Source organism: Dermacentor andersoni, chromosome 8 (assembly GCF_023375885.2).
Source record: "Dermacentor andersoni chromosome 8, qqDerAnde1_hic_scaffold, whole genome shotgun sequence".
Taxonomy (NCBI): domain Eukaryota; kingdom Metazoa; phylum Arthropoda; class Arachnida; order Ixodida; family Ixodidae; genus Dermacentor; species Dermacentor andersoni.
In genome coordinates, this window is record NC_092821.1 from 34,346,015 (window position 1) to 34,370,569 (window position 24,555).

The 24,555-nt window shown below is 46.5% G+C and overlaps 2 non-coding genes across 2 annotated transcripts; both read right to left on the bottom strand.

Annotated features, from left to right (window-relative positions):
* Positions 1-5,399: 5,399 nt before the first annotated feature.
* On the bottom strand, positions 5,400-5,562 carry LOC140213049 (U1 spliceosomal RNA). The gene has a single exon (XR_011889986.1). It is a non-coding gene; the product is annotated as a U1 spliceosomal RNA (small nuclear RNA).
* A 12,210-nt stretch (positions 5,563-17,772) lies between these two features.
* LOC126526522 (U1 spliceosomal RNA) lies at positions 17,773-17,935 on the bottom strand. The gene has a single exon (XR_007598591.2). It is a non-coding gene; the product is annotated as a U1 spliceosomal RNA (small nuclear RNA).
* Between the last annotated feature and the right edge of the window lie 6,620 nt (positions 17,936-24,555).

Genomic DNA, 24,555 nt, shown 5'->3' on the forward strand with positions numbered 1-24,555 from the left:
CGCCGCCTTCTCTCGTCTCGTTACTCTTCTCTCCTCACCACCCATTCTCGCCCACTTTGACCCTGATGCCCCTACAGAATTGCGTACAGATGCCAGCGGTCATGGCGTAGGTGCCGTCTTAGCCCAGCGTCAGCGTGGCCAGGATCGCGTTATTGCTTATGCGAGCCGCCTCCTCACACCACCGGAGCGCAACTATTCCATTACGGAACGAGAATGCCTTGCTGTAGTCTGGGCGGTAGCGAAGTTCCGTCCTTACCTTTACGGTCGCCCTTCTTCCGTAGTCACTGACCATCATGCTCTCTGCTGGCTCTAATCGCTAAGAGATCCTACAGGCCGGCTTGGTCGATGGGCTTTGAGGCTACAAGAATTTTCATATTCCGTGGTGTACAAGTCTGGCCGCCTGCACCAAGACGCTGACAGCTTGTCGCGTTACCCTGTTGACGACCATGACTCCTCCAATATTACCAGTGCTGCTTGCGTATTCTCTGTGTCGCAGCTGCTTCATTTCGCCGACGAGCAACGCCGTGACGCCTACATCAGAGCACTCATCGACCGTTTTGAGCACTCTCCGGCCGACGCCACACTACGCCTCTTCGTCCTCCGCGACGGTACTCTGTACCGTCGTAACCTTCATCCGGACGGCTCTGAGTTCCTACTTGTCATACCTAAACACCTCCGCTCAACCGTTTTAGAAGAGCTTCACGACGCACCAACGGCAGGACACCTCGGCGTATCTCGAACCTATGACCGTGTACGTCGCCGTTTTTTCTGGCCGGGCCTTGCCCGTTCCGTACGACGTTACGTCGCCGCCTGTGAACTTTGCCAACGACGCAAGAAGCCTTCCCAGCTCCCCGCTGGTTACCTGCAGCCGCTCGACATCCCTGCCGAGCCCTTCCATCGTGTCGGCTTAGACCTTCTCGGCCCATTTCCGGAATCTACATCAGGAAACAAGTGGGTTGCAGTCGCGGCGGACAACGCGACCCGCTATGCCGTAACCCGCGCTCTTCCGACCAGTTGCGCAACTGATGTTGCGGACTTCCTCCTGCATGATATCATATTGATTCATGGCGCTCCGCGTCAATTGCTAACAGACCGTGGCCGTACGTTCTTAGCCAAAGTCATTGACGACATCATAGGTGCCTGCTCAATACAGCATAAGTTTACCACATCCTACCACCCTCAAACGAATGGCCTCACTGAGCGTTTGAACCGCACCCTTACAGACATGCTATCCAAATACGTTTCAGACGACCACCGTGACTGGGACCAGGCTCTACCTTACATCACCTTTGCGTATAACTCTTCCCGTCTCGACACTGCTGGCTTTTCTCCTTTTTACCTATTGTATGGCCGTGAACCGACGCTACCACTGGACACTGTGCTTCCGTCCACCACAGCATCAACTAGCGCTTATGCCCGTGATGCTATCGCCCATGCTGACCATGCTCGCCAACTTGCGCGCGCTCGTCTACAAGTCTCTCAAGACAAACAAAAGCGGCGCTACGACCTCCGTCACCGTGATGTCAATTTTGTCCCCGGCACCCTCGTGTTGCTTTGGTCACCATCGCGTAAAGTTGGCCTTTGTGAAAAACTGCTTTCCTGCTACACGGGCCCATATCGCGTGCTTCGCCAAGTGACAGATGTCACCTACGAAATCGTTCTCGCCACGCCCACTACGTCCTCTACTGTGACAACCAGTGACATTGTCCACGTCGCCCGACTCAAGCCCTACAACTCTCCACGTGCCTTGGATACTTAACTGCACCGTGACGGCGCTTTTGCCGCCGGGGGGTAGTATTACGATATGATTGGTAGATATCCGAGAGACGAGCCGCCGCGAGAAGGACGACAAAGTGGGTCGGTGCCCTTGGCGCGAGTGAATGTCGGCCTGGCGCTCTGGCTCCAGTCTAGTGTAAATAGTCTGTAAATAGCCTCTTTTGTCTGTGTCTTTCTACACGTAACAATATGATACGCCTTGGACATTCAGTGCGTCCACTAGACATCAAGATTTATCCAGAAAGCATAGTATGGATGTACTATGGATCATCGCAAATGCATCCAGAACAGCTAAGTGGTACGTTGTGGGGATGTCAGGGCTGGATATATGCTACATCTAATAGATATCGACAACATCCAATAGATATTTACAATATATGATGGGTATCCATATTAACCACACTTACATCCGCAGGACATCCATTGTACTACATATGGCTGTATCTGCAACATCTAATATATCCACTGGATGTGCCTTGTACTACTTTTGGCTGTTTATTTTATTCATCATACATGCTTGCACTCGGCCTCTTCAATTTGTGGTCCCAGAGTGCCCCAGACTGCTTGAGACGCTACTACAACCAGTGATTATTGGCGTACGCAGCTTCTCGGACAGTCCTGGACTGTTTAGGACAACAAATCAAAGTGCCACTGTTACTAAGCGAAGAAGACCTCCGTTGTCACCACCAGCATTTTTATTGTGATACTTCTCATTTATATCAACTGTTTGAAAAGTACGTAATGATGTGCACAATATTTGCAGTGAAATACAACGGTAGACTGCGGCCGTCTCATGAAAATAAAGTGAACAGTAAAAATACAACATAGTGCCATCTCATGGTTTCTGAAAGGCACAATGAGCACTTAACGCACGAACAATACAAAAATAGCACATATGCATAACAGCTAAGCATAAACATGCTAAAGGATAAATAACATGAGGCATTAAAAGCAACGCTTCCAAAGGAACACTTCTCACAGCGCAGTGTTAGTTGCATTTTCTCCAGTAAAATAGAACACAAATGGCACACTATGAGACTTAATTCTCACGAACAAAAACAAAAGCGGAATTCATATATGGCAACATTAAAGCACTATTTGACTACCCTTGTATTCAGCAATAGAAAAAAGAATGAAGCAACATAGTGAAACCTAAAGGAGAGCAACAGCTGAAGGCCTAAAAGAGCAATATATGTTATAGGAAAAACAATCTGAAAACCACCAATACGTTAGCACAACGATAAATTCTGTAAGAGAAGCAGGCAACCCCTTGCAGCAAAAGGGTGCTAAATTAGCTGCTCCATAACGGAGAAAAATTTGGAACACAGCTGCTGAATGAAAAAAAATTTGTTTTAACATATTGTTCTCACTCTTAGAAATGAAGACTGTTACAACGAGGAAGTCATTTTCCTCGAATAAGTAAGCATGCAATATAAGTACGAAAATGGTAAGCTCTATGAATTATTCGAGTAGAATAACTATACCATATTTCCGTGCGAGTGAGACTACAGCCAATTAGAGTATAGATTTATGGATCATAAGGAATGTCAATGTAGTTGCAGTTAGTGGTTACCTGGTACCACAGCACACTTGGCATGCACTAGTCAATCAAATCCAGGGGTATCGGGCCGCACGATACTGCTGAGAGCGCTGAGCCTCTTGTAGCAGTATCAAATCAGCCCTTTCCTTATAAACCGTCTCAACGCTTTCCGTACACTCAGGCTGACACCATGTAACAGGATTCTATACTTGACGTAACGGGATTCTATATTTGCCACATTTTTGAAAACATACAGCACTACTTAAAATGCAATCAGGTGCCGCGAAAGGCCAAAGCATTGATTCAGATGATGCTGGGAACGAGCTGCTACATCTACATCTCTGTAGTGTTATCTGGTTGGTGTTCATACAATGGGCTCAACATAGCAGCAGTGGTTAATTGCACTGGTCCCCGCAGCAGTACTACCAAGGAAACATGTTGCAGTGAGTGCTCATCTTAAGGTTGCCGCTTCAAAGGGAACACTCTCTTGGGGGGCTGAAGACAGTGACGTTTAGCCTTGTAGTCATTCCCATGCCTACAAGTTAGACCACTACCAGTTACAGAAGAGGAAGAAAATTTGTCAGCACTCCTAAAGGCACACGGTACGATGATGTGTGGGGCTGGAGGGCGAATCGTACTTGGAAGGTCACTCTCTTGTTGGCTGGCTTGAGCATCCTAAACCTGAAAAACGGGACAGAAAATTTACAACTATGCTAACAGATCGCTTGTTACTTACCCCGCATTCAGATATTTACCCTTACTTCAAGACCATGCTTGACTGTCCCTATAACGTCCGGTGCGAACGTGCCCAAGACACTCACTGTCTCTCCTCGGGCGCGTTCGCATCGGGCTTTATCTCGACCAAATCACCCGTAAGAAAAATTGGCGATTTCGGGTATCGAGACACAACTTTGTTCAGACAATCGTAGAGTTATTCACAGAACGTGGTGCCAGAAAGCGGAGGCCCATAACATCCACAAACAATGACATCGTGATGGTTTAAGGTAACGCATGTACAGAGAAATTCAAGCTCTGATTGGATCGGGACGAGGTAAGAATTTATGCCTTCGGAAACGGCGATGAAAAAACCGTCCCCTGATCGGTCACTTCGGTCATGTCTGTTCAATGTATATTTCTTTTCACAAGAAAATAGTTCACAATTCTTCACTTAACTTGACAACCAAGTCTCAGTTAAAAAAAAACATATCAGCTACGCACGTGTCCATTAAACATGATAATGTGTCACGCTTCTTTAATATACTTCTGATGTTCGCAAGAAGGAATGAATAGCCGCCCATAGGCTTCGCCTGAACGGCCGCTGGTGCCTAAGTCTGAGTACTATGAGGGTGTGACTCAGTGGAAATTAGTAGTCATTACAAGCCATTTCAGTCATTATTAGCCATTACTGGTGATTACAAAGTATTTTAGTCATTTCTAATGATTGTAGTCGTTACAACTTGTTAGATATATTGGTCATTTCATAGTCATTACTAGTCATTACAAGTCATTTCAGTCATTACTGCTCATTAGTGAGCATTCTTAGTCATTTGTAATCAATTGGGGTCATCACGAGCCGTCGTTAGACATATTGGTCATTTCGTAGTCATTACAAGTCTTTAGTAGTCATTTTAGTCATTACTGCTAATTACTAGACATTTCTGATCAATTGTGGTCATTACAAGCCATCGTTAGAGATATTGCTCATTTCGTACTCATTACTAGTCATTAGCAGTCACTATTAGACCTTACTAGTCATAATTAGCCTCTACACATCTTTATTGTAAAGTTTTCATTCTTGTAAAAAAAAAATTGGCGTGATGACACTTCGGCGGGCACATTTGCTGACAAAAACTTCACCATGAGCGTCGAAAGGCTTCAGCCGTTATAAGCGACTGGAAATAATCGTTACATACGCATTATCTGATAAGTCCCCCAATAGAGTTTTATTTAAAGCTGGGGCTTAACAATGCTGGCCAAAGTAGCGTCCATACTAGAGTAACAGACAGACTAGCTAAACCTACTCCCGCCCAGTTACGCGCGGTCGCCAGGGCTGACTTAGATCTGACTTTACATTTGATCATGGAAGGGGCTGGCGCGTACGCCGAGCCCCACTACCAAAAATTACATGCCCCATCTGCCCCGGTTTGGGGTAGTGGCGTGCTTCAGCCAACCGCAGTGCAATGGAAAGGCCTCGGCACGGGGCGCCGACCTGAGTGATCATCGGAAACCCGGCACCAGGTAAGTATGCAGGGCAACGCGTCGGCATACCTGGCCATTCCAAGCGGTGCACGATACGGAGCGGGTACTGAAGCGTACTCTACATGAAACGGAAGTCTTTGCTCAGCAACGAAATCTTACAAAACAACTCACTGTAACACAAGAGCCTTCAACCCATTAAACTATAAACCTAGCTGGCATCATTTTCAAATTGCAACTCCCATATTATGAAAATTGTGAGACAGCATTAGGTTATGATTGTCGATGTTGAGCGGCGATTGCACAAAGCTGCCGAGATGACCTCTTGTGTTCATTCCAACGCGTGCGACAACAATAGTGACAATAAACGGTGTTTCACATATATTGAACCATGGATTATAAGAAAGTGGTTAACCACAGCTGAATGAAACCAATGGAATATGAATTGCCGTCATGGGGCGCGGTGGCGTATTTCCGCTTAATTAGTTGACTAAGATCAAAACGGCGAAATTTTAGATATTCGCTTTAGGGTCAAGTGAGTTACGTTAATTGTAAAGGGGATTCAAAGACGAATAAACCATTTTTTTTTTTCATGGCAAGGTACATGCTACGTGGTGATCTTTTTTCGGTGCTTAACGAAAGCCCGCGAAATATGAAATGGTCGCTCCATTTTCAACAGACCATTGTGTCATGAGCCAATAAAGAAAGAAAGAAGAAAGAACTGAAGATAAGAAGAACACAAAAAAGCACGAGGAGTCGGTGGGGAAAAAAAGTTAGAAAATAAGGGCGTCCGAATAAACAAAATACAATATTTCAAAGAAGAGGAAGTGCGAAAGTGCACGCGGAGCTACGTGGCCAACGCAAAAAAGAGAGACGTAGCCGAAGAGAGCGGCTACGGCTACGTCTCTCGAACGACGAGGGGCAGAAGGAGCTGGAGGCCGGAAAGGGCTGGTGGAGACGGCGGCAACCAAGTGGAAGCTGCTCTTCAGCTGCCGCGCCGTGGCTCGCGAGCTCAGCGGGCATGGTACCGGAGACCGCACAGCTTCAGGCTGAAGGGGACGTTTCCCGGACTACCTGCGACTACGAACCGCAGGCTAAGAGGAGTCGACCGGGCGATCCAGGCGCCTCGGTCACCCCACCGATCTGACTCCCTGACCCGGTCAACCGTGGGCCGAGCGTCGGACGCAGCGACGTCGAGTCCACGACGCATCGGCGGGCCCAACGACGCGTCGTCGGAAGCAGCGATAGGCGACGCGGCTACGTCGATGGACTTGACGTAAATATTTTGAACTTCATAACACGTCTTGTGCAGGGACTTGAGACAACATTATCAATTAACTCGCTTTGTGGATAGTTTGTCGTGTATTAGGTTTTTGCTATTGGGTTTGTGATGGTGATGATGATGATGTGTAGTGTTTATTGGCGCAAGGGCCAAATGTGGCCAAATAGCGCCAAGGCAGTGGTGATGAGTACTGAATGGATTAATGGCTGATGTGACGCGGCTGTAGAGAGGCCTAAAACTGAGAGCTATAAGTTGCATAAAATACATAAGGAATAAAAATAGGAGAATGGCTGAAGTAGTGTATGCTATAAGTATAGGATGTACAACAACGGTGTAATTGCGTTACACGAATAAAAATGATCAGGTGATTGCTGTTAACGAGTAGCACAACAGCCTCAGCGGATCCCTTGAGCACAAGGGCCCGGAGGCATGTGCTATAATAAAGGTTCACATCGCAACCTTGGCCTCTCGCAAGAGGCCGTGTTACGAATTTCTTGGACAAAAAACGTGGAACGTGTCAACGTCGTTTAAAAAAGCTAAGGTAGGTTGCATGTGAAATAGCGGTTCTCTGCCTAGAAACAGTGCCAGGTGAAGTGGTTTACACTGACTGTATGCTAAAGGGAAGTGTTTTTTCCTCTCGACTTGTGTTTCGCGGCATTCTAGGAAGACATGCTGAACACTGAGTGTCTCCCCGCATCTACTACACATTGGACGTTCATCACCAGTCAACAAAAAGCTATGTGTACCGTAAGTGTGCCCTATTCTGAGACGACAAAATAGGACACCACTTCGTCTGGACTTGGTCAGTGATGGCCAGTGTCCTAAATGCTTCTTAACTATGTGGAGTTTATTAAGGGTTTCAGCGTCCCACTTATGCTGCCAGTAGGTTCTGAGTTTTTTTCCGTAAGTATGGCTTTAGGTCTGAGATCGGAACGGCTACGGACATGTTGCAAGCTTTTGTGTCTAAGGAGGTAGCAATTCGGTCTGCCAGGACGTTACCTTCAATACCGCTGTGTCCAGGCACCCACCATATCGTTACATGTTGGCCAGAGGCATAAATAGTACAGAGGAGAGAGAAAAGATCTGCAATTAGTGGATTTATGTGGTTGAAGCATGACATCAATGTTTTCACAACGCTTAATGAGACTGTGTATATGACCGCCTTGTGTAGTTTTAACTGTTTGATGTGTTTCACAGCCGACCGCAATGCATACGCCTCTGCTGTAAAGATGCTTGTTTGAGGGTGCAGAACATCGGACTCGGAAAAGGATGGGTCGACGGCTGCATATGACACGCTAGCATGTGATTTAGACGCATCCGTGTAATACTCTGGACACGGGTATTTAAATTGTAATTCCGGAAAATGCATATGAATGTGCGCCTCTGGAGCGTGTTTCGTTACCTCTACAAATGACGTGTCACAGTCAATGGTTCGCCACAACCACGGTGGAAACGGCTTGGCAGAAGCCATTAGTCTATTTTCATGAATAGGGACATCCATCTCCTCGCTCAGCTTTCTCACACGGATCGAGAATAGCTCTCTGGCTGTAGGTTTGTTATGAAAGAGTGTTGCAGAGGTCATATCGTTTATGGCGGGATAACAAGGATGGTTTTTGTTAGCATGTACTTTCAGAAAATAATTTAAAGTAGAATATGACCGCTGCAGATCGAGCGACCATTCATTCGATTCGACATAGAGGCTTTGAATCAGACTCGTCCTAAAGGCGCCGGTGGCGAGGTGGATACCAAGATGATGCACAGGGTCCAGCATTTTGAGAGCACTGGGTGTAAGCAGCATTTTGAGAGCACTGGGTGTAGCTGAGTGATACACAACGGCACCGTAGTCCAACCGCGATCGTACAAGGCTCCTGTAGAGGTTTATGAGGCATTTCCTGTCGCTTCCCCGTGTTGTATGTGACAGTATATTCAGGATGTTCATTGTTTTAAGGCATTTAGCTTTCAAATACTTGATATGAGGAATGAAGTTTAGTATTGAGTCGAGTATTATGCCTAAAAATTTATGTTCAGTGTTGAGTGGTATGTGTTGTCCATGCAGCATAATAGCGGGATCTTGTATCAAGCCTCTCTTTGTAGAAAAAAGTACACAGGAGCTTTTGAGGGGTTTTAACTTGAAGCCATTTTCATTTGCCCATTTTGAGACCTTGTTCAGTCTGAGTTGGACTTGGCGCTCGCAGACAGCAAGGTTACAAGACTTAAATCCTAGTTGCACATCATCTACATATATTGAATAAAACATTGAGGATGGAATGACTTTTTGAAGGGAATTTATTGTCACAATGGAGAGGGTGCAACTAAGCATGCCCCCTTGTGGCACACCAGTCTCTTGAGTGAATAGCCTGGACAGGGCATTGCCCACTCTAACACGGAACGTGCGGTTAGTCAAGTAGTTTTCTATCATATTTAGCATATTGCCGCGTACGCCCATCGCAGGTAGATCTCGGAGGATTCCGAATCGCCATGTTGTGTCATAGGCTTTCTCCAAGTAGAGAAATACAGAGAGAGAAAATGCTTGTGTATATAAGCCTCTCTAATGTTTGCCTCAGTGCGAACAAGGTGGTCTATTGTTGACCTACCCTCCCTGAAACCACATCGAAGGGGATCAAGTAGACGGTTGCTTTCCAGGAAATAGATTAGACGCCGATTTACCATTTTTTCACATAACTTACACATGCAGCTTGTTAGTGCTATTGGCCTATAACTACTGTCTAATGCGGGGTCTTTGTGTTGCTTATGAATTGGGATGACAATCGCTTCTTTCCATTAGGATGGAATATGCCCAGATACTCACACGGTGTTGTAAAGAGACAGAAGTGTGTTCAATGTTTCTGGATGCATATTCTTGATCATTGCATACATTATGCGGTCACCACCTGGTGCTGAGTTGCTGCAGGAAATGAGAGCAGCCTTCAGTTCAGCTAGACTAAAGGGACAGTTGTAAGGTTCATCTGCTGAGCATTTTCGTTCAAGGCGCTCTCGCTCTATGTGTTCCTTGAACTTTAGGAAAGCTGACGCATAGTGTGATGTACTAGAAATATTTTGAAAATGCTTGCCCAGGAAATCTGCCTGATCTTTCATGGTGTCGCCTTGAGCGTTTACTAAAGGAAGTGGTTGTGTTTCCCTGCCCTTTAATCTGTTCACCCTGTCCCATACCTTACCCTCATCCTTGTACGAATTGATACTACATATGTACCTTTCCCAGCTTTCTCGCTGAGCACGTCGACGTGTTCTCCTGCCCTGTGATTTCGCCTTCTTGAAATTAATGAGGTTCTCCGCAGTTGGAGAGTCACGAAGCAGGCCCCAACCTTTACTTTGTTTTTTCCGTGGCTCTTTGCAATCGTCATTCCACCAAGGCAAACGACGTTTATTAGCAAGTCCGTTAGATTTTTTTATGCATTTTTCAGCGGCGCCAATTATAAAACGTGTTAAATATGCCACAGCATCATCTATGTTTACAGAGCTCAAATCACCGTACTGTAAATATGTAATCTCCTGAAACAGTTCCCAATTCGACAAGTGGATTTTCCATCGGGCAATCTGTGGAGGGCATTCAGCGCATTTTGTTAAATTTAAGAGAATAGGAAAGTGGTCACTTCCCTACGGGTTTTTCAGGACCTTCCAATCAAGGTACGGCATTAGAAATAGAGAGGCTATGGTTAGGTCTATTGAAGAATATGATTTATGTGTAGTGCTATAAAAAGTGGGCTCTTTTTTATTCAGAAGAACTGCACCGGCACATAAAAGAAAGTCTTCTATAGTACGCCCTCTTGCATCACAGCGCGAGTCGCACCATAGCGTAATATGCGCGTTCACATCACCGGTTAAAAAGCATGGCTGTGGAAGCTGATTGACTAGCGTTTCAAGTTCCCTTAGTTGCAAGCGATGTTCGGGTGGTATGTAGAGGGAACAGACCGTAACCAACCTGTCGAATAGAATCGCCCTAACCGCGACTGCCTCAATATTAGTTTGAAGGTGGAGGTGTTGGCAAGCAACTGACCTCTGAGCTATAATAGCCACGCCACCAGACGCGGCATGACCATCATCGCGATCTTTGCGGAATAATGTATATTGTGTTAAGAAATTTGTATTTGAAGTTTTCAAGCGTGTTTCCTGAACGCAGAACAGCGTAGGGTTAAATTCTTGTATTATTTCTTTGATGTCATCTAAGTTGTTTAGAATGCCACGGGCATTCCAATCAATAATTTGTACAGCCATTTTATTAGGACGAGAAATGTTCTGTGTTCAGGTGTGTAGTGGTGTACCTTAGGTAACAGGACCGTCATCTGGCCCTGTTATGGGTTTTTTGTTTGTTTTGGCGAGCTCGAGAGAGCCACGCCGGTTTTTCGGCACCGAACGTGCCAGTGTTGTGTCCATTGCCTCTTGGGAAGCACTGGATGCCCACGCGTGCGGGCTCCTAGTTTGTTTGTCAGACCTCGCCTGGCGAGGCGTGGTCTTGAGGCCCGACGTACCCGGGGTAGCCGGCCTCTGTGTCTTGGTGGGTGGAGCAGGTTTGACTGCTGCCACCTCGGGGGTGGGGAATGCCACAGCCAACGACTCGCTGTGCGCGGGCCGGGCAGGTGGCGCAGGCCGGTGCGGCGCTGCTCCCTGACGCGTCGCATGTGCATACGTTGTGGTGTGGAACGGCGAGCACCTTTTACGTGCTTCCTTGATAGAGATGTTTTCGCGTACTTTTAGGGTGATTATTTCCTTTTCTTTTTTCCAGTTGGGACAAGATCGGGAATATGCTGGATGTTCCTCATCACAGTTCACACAGTGAGGTGTCGCTTCACACTTGTCTGAGGCGTGACCTTGAACTCCACATTTCGCACATGTGAGTTTACCACGGCAGCTCTGTGATCCGGGGCCAAATCTTTGGCATTGGAAGCATCTTCTTGGATTAGGAATGTATAGTGTGACGGCTATCTTTGTGTATGTGGTTTCTATGGTTTGCGGCAGGTCGCAAGTGGCAAAGGTGAGATCAGGTGCTTTGTAGGAATTTCTTTATTTTCTCTTCGGATAATGATTCGTTGTACGTTAGTTACATTTTGGTCTTTCTAGCCCTCTAACAGCTCTGTTTCGGACAAGTCGATGAGATCTGCATCAGATGCTACACCGCGTGCTGTGTTCATAGACCGATGAGGGGAAACGGTAACAGGATTATCTCCAAATGCCACAAGTGTGTTTAGTTTGTTGTGCTGTTCTTTATCACGGGTCACAAGCAGGAGGTCCCCGCTCGACATTTTGGTGACCTTATAGCCTGGGCCAAGTGCATCAGTCAAGCCTTTTGCATCAACGAATGGGGATACAGTTCTAGCTGGTTTTTCAGTTCTTTCGCTATGCACAACTTGGAATCGGGGGAAAACTTATTTTGGTTTGAAAAGGCTTATAATTTCATCGGCGAGTCCCCTCTTTTGAGGGTGACGATCAAGTAGACGTGGAAAAGCAGGTGTGCCCATAATATTTCGGTTATTTTCGGCGGCAATGGCGGCCACCCACCACGGAGCCCAACAGGGGGACGCTGTAGCACTTAACGTGTAAGGCTGCAGACGCCGGCCGTACATTGCTGCAATAACCTAATATATTATAACCAAGGGAGGGCACATACACAAGGTTTACCCTAGCCGCCTAGGAAAATTAGGAAGTGACGGAAGAGAAGAGATGATAGGATAGTAAAAGAAAGAAGATAGGAAAGAAAAAGATTGAAGAGGGGGGCTGGAAAAGGCGACTGCCGATTTCCCCCGGGTGGGTCAGTCCGGGGGCGCCGTCTACGTGAAGCAGAGGCCAAAGAGGTGTGTTGCCTCCGCCGGGGGGCCTTAACGGTCCGAACAACCGGCATCGGCTCAACCCCCAGGATCCCCCTTTGCCCGGACACGGCTAAGCCGCGCACGGCTACATGCGGGAGGGTCCAACCCCCATGTGCTCGGGTACGTGGTGTCGCAACACACCAAACGCCTGCTGACGCAGACGCCCCTGCGGGGGCTATTGGGTTTGTAACGCATGCTTTCTTGATATGTGTATTGTTCTTATTATCACGCCCCATAAAGGCTTTTCCTAACTCAAACGTTCCTTGCGTCGTGTTTACCACCATGAGACATCGACAAAATATTGGCGAGCCTGCCAGGATGCATTTCCTGAATATTCGGTCTCACACTTCACCGGAACAATAATTATGAGAAGCTGTTGGGGGTAGCCGGCTCTCTGGGTCTAAGCCGCCAAAAATCGCTTAGCCTTTTTGATCGAGCGCAAAAAGAAGCTCGACAAGCACGCGAAGTCGAAAAAGAAATTTTGTTGTTAAAGTTGCATTTGGCCGATGCGTCTATCAGAAGAGATGACGCGGAGAGATCGTCTGTTTCTTCGGCAATGGGGCCGCAAAGAACAAAGACAATTTGTCCACGAAAATTAATGACTCCATTTTGCGGTAAGATAGATGATCTTGATGCTTATCTGCATCGTTTTGAAAGAATTGCTTTAGGACAAGGCTGGGAGCGATCTTAGTGGGCGACAGAGCATAGTTTGTGTTTAGTTGGAGAAGCCTTGAACGTGTTGGGAAGAATGCCAGCATCTGAGTCAATGGGCTACGACAAAATCAAGAAAGCACTACTGCTGAGGTTCAGGCAAACTGCAGAAAGGTTCCGTGAGAAATTCCGGGATTGTAAACCATAACACTCACAGACTGGTAAACAGTTTGCAAATAAGTAGAGTGAGGCTAATTAAAATTAATTTATTTTAAATTATTTAGTCTAATCAAGAGTAATTAGCGTCGGATTATTAAGCCAATCAAGAATATTTAGGGAACTTAAGATTCATAAAACCAAATTTTGATTAAGAATAATTGATTCATGTCGACGACGATTAACTAAGAGTAGTTAGGATGACCTAATGATAATTAATATTTCTTACGAGTGCATTACTTAAGCCGAATTAGCATTAATACTGGTAATTATGATTAATTCCTATTGCATTACTTAACCCTAATTTATATTAATTACAATCACATTAACTTCAGCCAATAAGACAATTAGGCAATTGCGATAGGTCCTTCAATACTTGCAATACATTGCGTCATCCTCGACAGTGATCCAAGGTGTGTGTAATTGGGCTACTGAATATTTCGTGGCATAAATGCAAAAAAGTCTACAGGGTACCTTGAGATCTCTCGTAAGAGGTGAACGGCGAAAGCCTATTCTTCTTTCTCTTATCATTCGCCTCTTTCTCTTTGCCTATTGTCTTTCTCTTCTTTCTTTTAGTCATTACTGCTCACTACTAAACATTTGTAGTCATTTCTAATCAATAGTGGTCATTGCAAGCCGCCGTTAGACATGTTGGTCATATCATAGTCAGCAGTAGTCATTACAAGTCATTTGAGTCTTTATTAGTCATTACTAAGCATTTTTAGTCATTTCTAATCAATTGTAGTCGTTACAAGTTGTCGTTAGACATATTGGTCATTTCATGGTCATTACTAATCATTACAAGTCCTTTCAGTCATTCCTGCTCACTAGTAGGCATTCTTGGTCATTTCTAATCATCATCATCAGCCTGGTTACGCCTACTGCAGGGCAAAGGCCTCTCCCATACTTCACCAACAACCCCGGTCATGTACTAATTGTGGCCATGTCGTCCCTGCAAACTTCTTACTCTCATCCGCCCACCTAACTTTCTGCCGCCCCCTGCTACGCTTCCCTTCCGTTGGAATCCAGTCCGTAACCCTTAATGAACATCGGTTATCTTCCCTCCTCATTACATGTCCTTCCCATGCCCATTTATTTTTCTTGATTTCAACTAAGATGTCATTAACTCGCGTTTGTTCCCTCACCCAATCTGCTCTTTTCTTATCCCTTAACGTTACACCCATCATCCTTCTTTCAATAGCTCGTTGCGTCGTCCTCAATTTAAGTAGAACCCTTTTCGTAAGCCTCCAGGTTTCTGCCCCGTACGTGAGTACTGGTAAGACACAGCTATTATACACTTTTCTCTTGAGGGATAATGACAACCTGCTGTTCATGATCTGAGAATACCTGCCAAACGCACCCCAGCACATTCTTATTCTTCTGATTATTTCCGTCTCATGACCGGGATCCGAGGTCACTACCTGCCCTAAGTAGATGGATTCCCTTACCACTTCCAGTGCCTCGCTACCAATTGCAAATTGCTGTTCTCTTCCGAGACTGTTAAACATTACTTTTGTTTTCTGCAGATTAATTTTTAGACCCACTGTTCTGCTTTGCCTCTCCAGGTCAGTGAGCATGCATCGCAATTGGTCCCCTGAGTTACTAAGCAAGGCAATATCATCGGCGAATCGCAAGTTACTAAGGTATTCTCCCTTAACTTTTATCCCCAATTCTTCCCAATCCAGGTCTCTGAATACCTCCTGTAAACACGCTGTGAATAGCATTGGAGAGATCATATCTCCCTGCCTGACGCCTTTCTTCATTGGGATTTTGTTGCTTTCTTTATGGAGGACTACGGTGGCTGTGGAGCCGCTATAGGTATCTTTCAGTATTTTTACATACGGCTCATCTACACCCTGATTCCGTAATGCCTCCATGACTGCTGAGGTTTCGACAGAATCAAACGCTTTCTCGTAATCAATGAAAGCTATATATAAGGGTTGGTTATATTCCGAACATTTCTCTATCACCTGATTAATAGTGTGAATATGGTCTATTGTTGAGTAGCCTTTACGGAATCATGCCTGGTCCATTGCATGAAAGAAGTCTAAGGTGTTCCTGATTCTATTTGCGATTACCTTAGTAAATAGTTTGTAGGCAACTGACAGTAAGCTGGCCGGTCTATAATTTTTCAAGTCTTTGGCGTCCCCTTTCTTATGGATTAGGATTATGTTAGCGTTCTTCCAAGATTCCGCTACGCTCGCGGTCATGAGGCATTGCGTATACAGGGTCGCCAGTTTCTCTAGAACAATCTGCCCACCATCCTTCAACAAATCAGCTGTTACCTGATCCTCCCCAGCTACCTTCCCCCTTTGCATAGCTCCCAAGGCTTTCTTTACTTCTTCCGGCGTTACTTGTGGGATTTCGAATTCCTCTAGACTATTCTCTCTTCCATTATTGTCGTGGGTGCCACTGGTACTGTATAAATCTCTATAGAACTCCTAAGCCACTTGAACTATCTCATCCATATTTGTAACGATATTGCCGGCTTTGTCTCTTAACGCATACATCTGATTCTTGCCAATTCCTAGTTTCTTCTTCACTACTTTTAGGCTTCCTCTGTTCCTGAGAGCATGTTCAATTCTATCCATTTTATACTTCCTTATGTCAGCTGTCTTACGCTTGTTGATTAACTTCGAAAGTTCTGCCAGTTCTATTCTAACGGTAGGGTTAGAGGCTTTCATACATGGGCGTTTCTTGATCAGAGCTTTCGTCTCCTACGATAGCTTACTGGTATCCTGTCTAACGGAGTTACCACCGACTTCTGTTGCACACTCCTTAATGATGCCCACAAGATTGTCGTTCATTGCTTCAACACTAAGGTCCTCTTCCTGAGTTAAAGCCGAATACCTGTTCTGTAGCTTGATCTGGAATTCCTCTATTTTCCCTCTTACCGCTAACTCATCGATCGGCTTCTTATGTACCAGTATCTTCCGTTCCCTCCTCAGGTCTAGGCTAATTCAAGTTCTTACCATCCTATGGTCACTGCAGCGCACCTTGCTGAGCACGTGCACATCTTGCATGATGCCAGGATTAGCGCAGAGTATAAAGTCTATTTCATTTCTAGTCTCGCCATTCAGGCTCCTCCACGTCCACTTTCGGCTATCCCGCTTGCGGAAGAAGGTATCCATTATCCGCATATTATTCTGTTACGCAAGCTCTACTAATAACTCTCCTCTGCTATTCCTAGTGCCTATGTCATATTCCCCCACTGCCTTGTCTCCAGCCTGCTTCTTGCCTACCTTGGCATTGAAGTCGCCCATCAGTATAGTGTATTTTGTTTTCACTCTACCCATCACCGATTCCACGTCTTCATAGAAGCTTTCGACTTCCTGGTCATCATGACTGGATGTAGCGACGTAGACCTGTACAACCTTCAATTTGTACCTCTTATTAAGTTTCACAACAAGACCTGCCACCCTCGTTAATGCTATAGAATTCCTGTAGTTACCAGCTATATTCTTATTAATCAGGAATCCACTCCTAGTTCTCGTCTCTCCGCGAAGCCCCGGTAGCACAGGACGTGCCCGCTTTTTAGCACTGTATATGCTTCTTTTGGCCTCCTAACTTCAGAGCCCTATTATATCCCATTTGCTGCCCTCTAATTCCTCCAATAGCACTGCTAGACTCGCCTCACTAGATAACGTTCTAGCGTTAAACGTCGCCATGTTCATATTCCAATGGCGGCCTATCCGGAGCCAGGGATTTTTAGCACCCTCTGCTGCGTCGCAGGTCTGACCGCCGCCGTGCTCAGTTGCTTCGCAGCTGCTGTGGGGAGTGAGGGAATGGGTTTGATTGTTCTGTCCATATAGGAGGTTGTGGCCAAGTACTGCACCATGGTGGCCTATCATGCTCTGGTGAGGGAGTGCGTTACCGGTCACCGGGATCAGGCCACACTCCAGGCCTGTTTATGCAATTTCAACAACATGCGTTTTTTTTATCCGGTGGAAAATTGTCGGCACCGGGATTCGAACCACGGACCTCTTGCACGCGAGGTGGGTGTTCTACCTCTACGTCACCGCTGCGCATCATTTCTAATCAATTGTGGCCATTGCAAGCCGTACTTAGACATATTGGTCCTTTCGGAGTCAGTAGTCATTACAAGTCATTACTAATCACTATCAGACTTTAGTAGTCCTTATTAAGCTCTGCAAATCTTTGTTTTAACGTTATCATCAACCCCCCAACTGTCCCTATCAATCATTTTTCATTCTTTATTCTGTCTTCATATTGTTATGGCGCGGTCGCTGCCATAACGCTTACACGGATCTCACTTTATACTTGTGTGGAAGGGGCTGGCGCGTAGGCGAAGCCCCACTACCAAAAATTAATGCCCCATGTGCCCCAGTTTCGGGGTTGTGGCGTGCTTCAGCAAACCGCAGTGCAATGGTAAGGCCTCGACACGGGGCACCGACCTCAATGATCATCGGAAACCCGGCACCAGGCAAGTATGCAGAGCAACGCGCCGGCATATATCTGGCCGTCGCAAAGGGTGTACCATATGGAGCAGGCACTGAAGCGCACTCTACATTAAACAGAAAACTCTACTCAGCTAAGAAAGCTTGCAAAACAGCTCAATGTAGCATAGAATCCTTCCACCCATACAACTATAAAGCTAGCTGGCTAATTTTCAAATTGCAATTGCCATATTATCAAAATTGTGAGAAAGCGTCAGACCAGGTCTTGTGACGTGCACGTGCTTAAAGCCGATATCGCGGATATACGAACCAACCCATTCGTGTTGCTTCCGTACGTCTAACTCTCTGTGCGGATACTTAGCAAGACTTAAACTGTCGCCCTTAGAGAGGTAAAAGAGACACAAATACGAATATTGAAGTGAATTCTTGCATTCTACGTGTCAGAACCTCGACTAGATTATACGGTACCCCGTAGTGAGGGACTCCGGGTTAATTTTGAACGCCAGGGGATCTTTAACGTACCCTCAATGCACATAAACGGGCCTTTTCTTTTTGCATTTTGCGTCCATCGAAATGTTGCCGCCGTGGCCGGGTCAAATTCGAAACGTGCGTGGCACACGCTTGACCCGCCGCAATTGTGACAAGTACTACTACTTACCTGTTGTCAGCGTTGATCACATATATCCCGTTAAGTCTACTAATCCTTTCTTTACCCAACAATCTTGTGTCGCCACCCTTGCTGCAACATGCGAGTTTCCCGTCACAACCACTCGTATCGAGCGACGGTGGCGCTGCCTTAGCGTTGGCGGTGGAGTTACTTGGGGAATAATGGGAGACTGTACAGCAACCCTAGCCTGTCTGCGCGAGCCGTGTCACGCTGCGCCGCTACCCGCGGCGGTGCAAACGGTTCGTGCATTCTATTCTCTCTGTCTTTCCTCTCGTTTGTCTCCTCCTCCTCTCTCCCTGCGGGGTTGAGGTAGGACTTATCAAAAGGGGCAGCTGGCCCATGCCGTCGTCCCACTCATCCACGCTAAGGACGTTGTTGAAGGGTGGAACATGTCATCGAGAACGAGGAGTGCCGGGTTTAGTTATAGCTCAGGAATAGTGGAGAACGTTGCGTTTATCAGTCTATCATGGCTGAATTGAAGCACCCTGAGGAGCCGCAAAATCCGCTTAAGTTCCCTCTGTCCTCCCTAGATCCCTAGGCCAGTGAAACCTGCCCCGCTAGCTGCGTCCAATCGGAGCGTCCAAAGTCATCGAAGGACCCGCGTTGAGGGCGAGGGTTCACACAATGACTCCCGCACTTTTGTTTCACTGAACACTGTTGTGACTTCGGGGTGGAGGACGAGAGACCGACTCTTTCTGTAGACGAAGAAGAAACGAAAAACTTTATACTTAATATACAGATAGTGGATGATAGCGTGCAGGTAGCAGTAAGAGCGCATCAGACCGACTGGGCGGCTGGAGGCGACTCTCTCTCTCTTCGCAATGGGCCGGTTGTACCTTAAATTCCTTTGGCGACTCCTCGTATGTAGGAACCAGGCGGGGCAGGGTGATGACGTCGCACACGTTGAATTCTTGATTCGTCGCGGAGATGGCTGGGCGCTTCTTGAAGTCGCCTCCCGCGTCGAATTCTTGATTGGTCGCGAAGTGGGAGCTCCCGTCACCTAGCTGATATGCACGTGGTGCACGTACTAGTATGACAGCTCCCGTCGCATCGATGATAGCCACGTGGTGCACGTAGTATGGCACAAGAGCACCCCCGCCGTCACATAATACATCCAGAAGTCGAGCTGTTCGACGCGGCTCGACGTATGCGGTGTGCTGCTTGAGTAACGTCCTTGATGGGGTTAAAGAGACACTAAAGGTTACCAGAAAGTCAAGTTAAGGTGATGAAGCAATGCTCTAGAACGTCTAAGGCGTCAATATAATCGCGAACAGAGCTTTAGTAACCGAGAAATTGAGGTAAATGCATGACACAATTTAAGACTCCCCAGCGACATTCCAGTACTCTCCCGATGACGAAGGCAGTCCTCATCATAATTTATCTCACTAGTACTCAACTACTCGTATTAGAACGATCATTTCTTTAGATTATAAGACGGAAGAAAATGCTACTTGTCTACTTCTATTCGATTCTAATAAAAGATAACATTTGACGTTACCCTTGAGTAGTATGGGTGATCGAAAGGTTTCGTTTTCGCTCGACTCTGCGCGCATGACTGTGCCGCGCGCGCTTTGGAGTTTCAGTTGTTTCTTTATCGCGTCGTGCCGCCGTGGTCCTGCACACTGGCTCGCGAAACTTGCATTTGGAACAAGCAGCGAGAATGTCACGTCCATGTGATGTTGTGGGATGCGCGAACGGTCCGCGGAACTTGGCCAAGGGCAATTGCAGCGGCGAATCCAACTTTACTTATCACTTTGTGCCAACGAGTGAACCTCTCCGTTCGAAGTGGTTAAGTGCCGTACCTCTGCCACAGCGCGCTGGCAAAGAGCCGAAAAATCACGTAGTGTGCTCGCTGCACTTTCGTCCAGAGGATTACGAGTTCAACGCCGACTTACTGAAGTCGCGTGGAGTGCCATTCAAAGCAGGCCACCGTCGTAGTAGTACGCAACGATACCGGCAGCGCGAGCCTTCAGCGGCAGGTTACGTTCATCAGTTCTTCAACCGCTGAACTCGAGCCCGGCATCGCGAGCCAATGTGTCGTTGTCGAGGTCGTCCATTCCAACGAGCGCCTAAGTTGGCGTCATAAAATGAAGAACCAGCTTATCGTCGTGCGCTTTCCCTTCCGCTAGCCACCATAGTTCCGCTTTCGCGCTGCTGTCGGCTCTGTCTTGGCTCTGTTTCTGGCCGCGCGTTTGCGTTTTGTGCAGAAAAGCCGCAGCGCCGTCTGGGGGAGCCGTTTTACTCACCGACGGCGCAACGTCACTATGAGACCATGACGTCAACACTCCTCGATCGGAGGGCGTGTGATTTGAACTGCGCTAGAGGTACGCGGACGCTTCAGAACGCATTTTATCTTAAAATAAGTCTCTCCTTCGCACGAAACAAGCGTTTCGAGGTTTCTGGGATGGTATTTCAACAGTCCACGTTGACCTAATATTAACCTTTAGTGTCCCTTTAAGGAAATGGCTTTGCCGCCCTTTCATCCGCTGGTCTTTCGTTTGCTTGTATCTGAGGAAGCTCACGGAGTGACCGAAAATCAACGCCAACCACTTCGGTGAAAGTGAGCACCCTCCCAATGCTCTCCAGAACACCAGACCAAACTCCATGGAAAACAAACGCTCTAGCCCCCTCTGTGCTCTCAACAGCACCATGACAGTTATTGTACTAAACACGAAACACGGACCCGATAAGGAACCTGGGATCCTAACTCTAGTCCATGTTCCCAGCGGAGTAGCGACGTGGCCACCAGCCGTCCGAATCTGCGATCCATGCCAAGGAGTAATTATTTCTTCAGAAACATCGCCATCTTCCCGCTTATAATTGAGAAGTCCGCACCGGTATCCACTAAAGCGCTAACCGTGTAACCGTCAATCACGACCGGTATTAGGGTGGCTAGAAGGGGAGGTGTGAATACCGGCGGCGCTTTCCTTTGTGCGCGCGTGACCCTCTTGCGCACCGATGCCACCAGGGGGAACGTGGCGCTGCTGCTCGCGGCGTGGTATTACGGCGTGGTACTCCCGCGCTGGCCTGCGCCCTCCGCTGTCAGTTGGTCTCGTCGCCTGTTTTGGAGTGTTCCTCCCGCCATTCCGTCATTCGAGGGCGAGATGCTGTGGACCACCAAAGTTATGTTGAGCACCGCAGCGACGCACGGCTAGTTTATTACATTGCAGGTTATGTGGCGAGAAGGCGTGTTTTGCCCACATATTGTGAAGACTACGAAGCACCATAAAGGCAATATCCCCAGAGAGCTTCCACCAGAGGTATCCAAAGAGTGGGATCTTGAGGGCCTTTTATATCCCTCAGAATCGTTCTATAAGCTGGACAATGCCCTTGAAAACAAACTAACTCGTTTATTCAGTGTAACACTCGCCGTGGTTGCTCAGTGGCTATGGTGTTGGGCTGCTGAGCACGAGGTCGTCGGATCGAATCCCGGCCACGGCGGCCGCATTTCGATGGAGGCGAAATGTGAAAGTACCCGTGTACTTAGCTGCACGTTAAAGAACACCAGGTGGTCAAAATTTCCGGAGCTCTCCACTACGGTGTGCCTCAATCAGAAAGTGGTATTGGCACGTAGAACCCCATTATTTTTAATTCAGTGTAACGCTAGCATGCCAAAGATGTGGCCGAGATTTTGCAGTCAATTGGTTAAATGTCAAAGATTGGTTGCCTAGACCATTCTGCTACCCTAACAGCCTCAGTTATACGTTCTTATTGCCTCACAAGGATTCACTTTTTGCTTAAAAGTTTCAATCAGCAGAGCAGTGAGAAGAAACGGAAAACACTGAAACCTTGTGTGTTTCAGTGTCAGTGTTTCAGTGTTATAGCATTATGGGACCGTTTCTTTTTAATATATACGTGAATGACATAACACAGATAGACAGAGAAATAAACATGGTCATATATGCTGATGACACCAGCTTATTCTTTTCAGCCTCGTCTGCCTCGAACGTGGTCATGAAAGCAAATACAGCACTTAGGCAGCTTGAGAAGTGGACAAAATATAACGCTCTAAAAATTAACACTTCCAAAGCAAAGGCCATTATTTACCGTCCAAAGAACAAGGACGTTCATATTAACGATGATATCACTCTTAATAATTTTAAAATAGATATAGTAAATTCCTTTAAAGTACTACGTGTACTTTTTAATGAGAAAAAGACGTGGGATGACCACACAAATTACGTAGCATCTAAACTGTCACGTGTCATCGGATCGATTTACACTCATAAGGACATCCTCCCTATAAAAGTGAAATTGCTCCTTCACAATTCCTTGTTCTGTTCGCATCTAAATTATTGTCATTTGGTCTGGGGGCAAACATCCTTCGCGAATCTACGAAAATTGCACGTTCAGCAGAAAAGAATGCTCAGAATAATAGACAATGTAGCATATATGACCACCCATCTAAACCGCTCTTTATGAAAGACAACATAATGCCGATTCATGATCTGTACGCATACCGCCTAATCACTAAATACATTACAGAGGTCAAAAATAACGTCTCGTTCATTGCCCAACTGGCATCACTGCAGAAAAGAAATTTCGCGTATGCAACCAGAAACACCGATATTTGGCACATACATTCATTCAGAACAGGTTACGGACAACATATGCTCAGAAACACTCTTCCACATCTCTTAAACATTTGCCAACATTACAATTTAAATCTCCAACGCACCCGGTCAAAAGATTTGCGTCATTTTGTTTCACTTATAAGTGAAAGGGCGGCACTTTCTATTTGAAATGTACGACATCATATTATGCACATCGCTTTGTTTTTTTTTTTTTTGCAATTGTACATTTTTTGTAAAAATTGTCATTTGTGATATTCCTTGTGTCTGTACTTATATGCTTGTACTGTTTGCCTTTTTTTTCTAAACATCATGTATTGTATCGGGGAGGCGAGAGCCCGTCAAGCTGGATATCTAGCTTTTTCTCTCCCCCTCCCACATCCTTGGGATGGAAAATAAAGGCATTATTATTATTATTATTATTATTATTATTATTATTATTATTATTATTATTATTATTATTGTAAATATTTTTGCTCACTTGTAAATAAACGATTTCATGACCAGATCTGTTGCTTCACTGTCTGCAATCATAGTAAATTCCTTATATCAGCGTCAAAATGACATGCTACAGGTCTGCAAGCGCAGACAAAAAGTCGTTTGTAAATACGTCCAGACTTTATCAGGTAATGTCTGCAGTTTACAGGTCTTACGGCACGCATAGGGTGATTGACTGCTGATCTCGAGGACGGCGGTCGCATTTTCAGGGAGGCGATATGCAAGGCGCCCGTGTGCCGTATGATGTCAGTGCGCGTTAAAGAACCCGAAGTGGTCGAAATTATTTCGAAGCCCCCACTAGCTCCTAACACCCAAAGCCAGCTCACGAAATGCGCACAGACAAAACGCGTTTGAATCTCGATACAGTGCGAACTGGGCCCGTCAAATCTCACAGGAGTAATGATTTGGGCTGACATAACATTGTTTTCATGATAAAGATTCATTCTTTGACGCTCGCAGAAAGCGCGGGATACCCGAAACGGGCTCATTTTCACTTCGGTGGTAGAGATGCAGCCGACGCGAGGCTGGCGAGGCGCTCATTTCGGCTGCGTGCTTACCCCGCCTTGGTCAACAGCGCCGCCCCGCGGCATCGGTGCGCTGTGGGGTCACGTTTGCGCCGCCGGTATTCACACCTCCCCTTCTAGCCACCCTACCGGTATGTCGAGCGAAAGCCGGTCGTTCCTTTCGGTTGCAGTTGACGTCGGATCGGTGCCCGTCCTTGTTCGCGTCGATCGGAGGTCTTCAGCATCACCGCTATTCATCGTCAATCAAAGCAACCAGTAAGGAAAGCTTCGCTTACATCGATTCCCACACTGCGTGGGTTCTGCATAATTTATTGTTCCTGTCTGGCTTGTGCAAATGCCCATTCTGTTGGTGCTGCTGTTGCGCAACTAAACTTTCTGCTATTCACCCACTGGT